This window comes from Apodemus sylvaticus, chromosome 7 (genome assembly GCF_947179515.1).
Source record: "Apodemus sylvaticus chromosome 7, mApoSyl1.1, whole genome shotgun sequence".
NCBI lineage: Eukaryota > Metazoa > Chordata > Mammalia > Rodentia > Muridae > Apodemus > Apodemus sylvaticus.
Genome location: NC_067478.1, coordinates 91,953,735 through 91,958,481, shown reverse-complemented (window position 1 = coordinate 91,958,481; position 4,747 = coordinate 91,953,735). Strand labels below are relative to the sequence as shown.

The following is a 4,747-nucleotide window of genomic DNA, read 5'->3' as shown; positions in this document are numbered from 1 at the left end:
AGCTTCATCTCAATACAAAGCATTTTTCAAACATAAGTAGATCAAAGCATAACATGGGAAACACTTTATGACCTCTATGATATGTGTAATGTAGGACTTGTCCACATGCATAGGTCATGGGATGTTGGTTACTCAAGCAAGCAGGAGGGAAGAAATCAGAATTAAGGAGTAAATGGTTGTCAAATGTTATTGTATAAATTCATGAATAAGAAAAATAATAGGAACAAATTCAAGATGTTGGATTTAAACCTGCAATGACTATATGATAAAAGAAATCCATTCAATTGGGAAAGACGCTGAGAACTAGAAATCTTCTGTTCAACATATTAACAGCAATAATGCCCCATTGTCATCTTGAATTTGTTAAGATAGTATATCTTTAGGTTGTCTTATCACTGCATTCACATTAAAACCAAATGAAAGCAGTCCTATGTCCAAAAAAATCCTCATTTATACAAGTACATTTTGTAAACACATGGTATTTCATAACACATGGATTAAACAAATCTGTCTCATATGTACATTTCAGAGTTTAGAGATATGTAAGTGAAAGTGCCAATTAATAAGTAAAATATTGGCTTAGGATTCAAAAATTACCCTCCTTTAATGAGAAAAACTTTCTTGCTTACTTACAGAATCCTGAGGATACCCCTGGTGTCACGAGGAGGACTTAGGTGCCCTTGTTTTCAAAGTGATGCAGTACAAAATTAATATCATATACTCAATGAAAATCTTTCTTAACTACTGATAATAATCCATAAAGCTATTTCCCAACACTCTGAAAAGTCACAGGGAAGCATACAGCTCTTCTTTATATCCTGCTGGACATTAGATAGTTTACATAGTTTACTACTGCCCTACATGTGGCTATGGTTAAGGAAGGGCTTTCTTGTTCTCTTCTCTGGGCAAAGGCCTCAGATATAAAGAGGGGATGGGGTTATTTCATTTGTGGATTTGACTGTGATGCTTGGCTAAACCGTTGGGGACTAATTTTCTATTCAGTTGTTTCTTCTCCTTTAGGGAATGTACTTCCTCTCTGCTTGGGCCAATACTGAAGTCCCCTCTGAGAGTCATCTTTGTCACTTAAGGGAAATCTGATGCTTTTGTTATTTTCTCTTTTCTCCCGTATTCATTTAATATAATCATCCACAGAGTCTATTTCTGTTACTTTCTAATTTCTCATTATTTCAATTTTTTTAAAGGAAGTCACCAATGTTTAGCATGTATTTTACCACTAAGCAATATATCCAATCCTCCAAAACCCTAAAATCACATTTGTTGTTCTGTGTGAAGTAGGGCCGTCTTTTAATTACATGCCTCAAGAGGTAGAGGTAGGCAAATTTCTGTGAGTTCAAGGCTAGCCTGATTCTATAAAGGAAATGCCAGGTCATTCAAGGCTACAATAATAATATATTTTCTCAATTAAATAAATACACCAAAAACAGCATGCATGGTATTGCAACTCAACTTAATATTTTTAAACAATCGCTAAAAGATTCTGAGTGAGTGTCCTGCTTGGTCAGGAGACAGCAGATGTTGGTGAGGATGTAGAGAAAGAGGAACACTCCTCCACTGCTGGTGGGGTTGCAAATTGGTCTAGAAATCAGTCTGGTAGTTCCTCAGAAAACTGGGCACCTCAATTCCGGAAGATCCTGCTATACCACTCCTGGGCATATACACAGAGGATTCTCCAGCATGTAATAAGAATACATGCACCACTATGTTTGTAGCAGCCCTATTTATAATATCCAGAAGCTGGCAAGAACCCGGGTATCCCTCAACAGAAGAGTAGATTCAAAAAATGTGGTATATCTACACAATGGAGTACTATTCAGCCATTAGAAACAATGAATTCATGAAATTCTTAGGTAAATGGATGGGGCTGGAGAACATCATACTAAGTGAGGTAACCCAGTCTCAAAAGATGAATCATGGTATGCACTCACTAATAAGTGGATATTAACCTAGAAAACTGGAATACCCAAAACATAATCCACACATCAAATGAGGTACAATAAGAACAGAGGAGTGGCCCCTTGTTCTGGAAACACTCAGTGAAGCAGTATAGGGCAAAACCAGAACAGGGAAGTGGGAAGGGGTGGGTGGGAGAACAGGGGGAGGGAAGGGGGCTTTCAGGGAGTGGGGGGGCCTAGAAAAGGGGAAATCATTTGAGATGTAAATAAAAAATATATTATATATATAAAAAAGAAAGTCTTAAACAAGCCTCGCAAAAATTGTGTATAAGCTTTAAAAAGTCTTTGGGAGAAGAATGTCACAATTTCTTTGAATTTTAACTATTTCAGGCACATGGAAAAGATTAGAGCCTAATAAAAACGTCAAATTTTTAACAAAAAAAAGTTTAGTAACAAGATGAAAATTTTTCCAGTAAAAAACTTGTTATTAAGTGTTTAAAAACAAGCAAATAAAAATCTTTAAAGGCAATATGTAAGTGGATTTTCTATATTTTAGTGAAAGAAGTAGGAATTTAATCATATGTGAGTTTGACTTATTTTTTCTATTTTCAACATTTAAAAATTGCTATAGCTTACCACAATGGTGGAAAATCAAAGTAGAAAAGGAACACATACAAAAATGAAAATACAAATTAATGTAAATTAAAACAACTATATCATCTCATTGCCGTCAGAATAACTGTTAGCAACTAACCAATGAAAGCAAAGGGTAGATTCAGGTACCACCTGAAGGTAAACATGTAGTCTTCAAACAAACTTACAAACTATAAATATGTATTAAGTCATTCAAGGTTGCAGAATCCCAGAAAATAATATTAATTTTTATTACTACTTCAATATATATGTATATATATACATATATGTATATGAACATATGTAATTGTTCTGAATCAAAATTCATCAGACTGTGTAGCTTTTAATAACTATGTCACTTTAATTAGAAGTTATGTAAACAAATGAGCAATTATTCTGATTTTATTTGTAATTTAAAATAAAATCATACGTATATTGTTTATGAGTAACAATGCTAGACAATAGATATTCACTGTGAAATAATTGAATTGAATAAATTAAATACTTAATATCTGATATAATTGTTACTTCTTTGTAGCTTGAAATTTAAAATTTATTCTTTATAAATAATACAACAAATCACTAACAAGAATGACTATGTGGTGCACTGGACTCAACTGTAATTTTCCTGATTGAAACTATGTAACCTGTCTGCCTTCTTGCTCACTTCTATACAGCTCACTATACTTATGGTAACTCTGGTTCTATTTCGAAATGAGAAAGCACCTAGTATGTCATTTTTGGTTTTATATATGAAAGTTTTCAATGTTTTGTAACATAAATTTATCTTTTTTGAGGTTAGAAATAGCCTAGGAGAAAAAGTATGTATCAATAATGAAAATTATCTGTGTATTTAATGCATCATCAACAAGGGATTAGACATTTGGAGAAGCTGTTAAATTACACTAAGGATACTGAAACAAAAATGAAATTATCCATAATATTATAAAGGGAATTTATCAAACAACAAAGTTACATAAAAACAATTTTCAGTGAAAGGACCAAGAAAAGTTAAGGTCATCCGATTTCTTACAGGATTATTGTTTCTAATCAAAATCTCTTTTTTTCTGACACGTAATCAATGATTTTCATAAGGCCATCTTGACATCTTTGTTCCTCAAACTGTAGGTCAGAGGATAGAGCATGGGCTCAACATTAGTGTAGGAAACTGAAGATATTTTCCTTGTTAAATAGATCAATAAGTATATTTAAGATACATGAATGGAGCTGATCCAAAGAAAAGAGAAATCGACATGATGTGCAAGCTACAGATGATGCAGGCTTATGATCTTCCTTATGTGGATTTGAGGTTTAGAATTTTGTCATGGATGAAAACATAGGAAAGGAGGATGGTAAAGCTGGGGAGTGTGATGTTAAAACCCACAACTATGAGAACCATGAACTCATTGACATAGATGCTGTTGCAGGAAAGTTGGAGGAGAAGGAGAATGTCACACAAGTAATGTTTGATGACATTAGAATTGAGGAAGGTCAGTCTGAGAATGCAGCCTGGGTGGGCAGAGGATCCCATAAGCAGCAAAAGATATCAGAGAACAGACCTGAGGGGACATGGTGACATTCTACAGCAGTGGATTACAGATGGCCACATAGCAGTCATAGGCCATTGAGGTCAACATGAGAAGACAAAAAAGAGAAAGAGAAACAGCTGAGTAATGCGCCCCTCATAGGAGATAACATTCCTCTCAGAGACAAAGATCATCAGCATTTTGGGGGTGAAGAGGAAGCAGTAACAGTGATCAATGTAGCAGATGTTGAAGAAGAAATGAGGGTGTACAGATGAGGATTGAGGCCAATCAGGTGATCAAGCCAACATTTCCCAACACTATGATTATATAGTTTATTAGGAACAGATACAAGAGAGGCACCTAGAGCTCTGGACTATCTGTCAAGCCAGCAAGGATAAATTCTGTCATAAAGGAGCCATTTCCAGTCATCATGCATATTATTTAAATTCTAAAAAAGAAAAACATATTAATTCATGCACCATTTCTGATTTACAAATTTATCATCAGCTGAATTTAGCACAATTGACAAAAGTTATGCTTTGTCATCTGAATATATTTTCATTCTCTTACATTCTGGCAAATATGAGTTAGTCAAAGCTTATTTTTATAATCTGAATACTACAATAATATTCTTCTGTCCTTGCTTCAACCTATTGAGGTAGTTTGCCTGACCAG

At 34.3% G+C, this 4,747-nt stretch overlaps 1 pseudogene; it reads right to left on the bottom strand.

The window, feature by feature from the left end:
* Window positions 1–3,592: 3,592 nt before the first annotated feature.
* On the bottom strand, window positions 3,593–4,504 carry LOC127689771 (olfactory receptor 147-like; annotated as a pseudogene).
* Window positions 4,505–4,747: the final 243 nt, after the last annotated feature.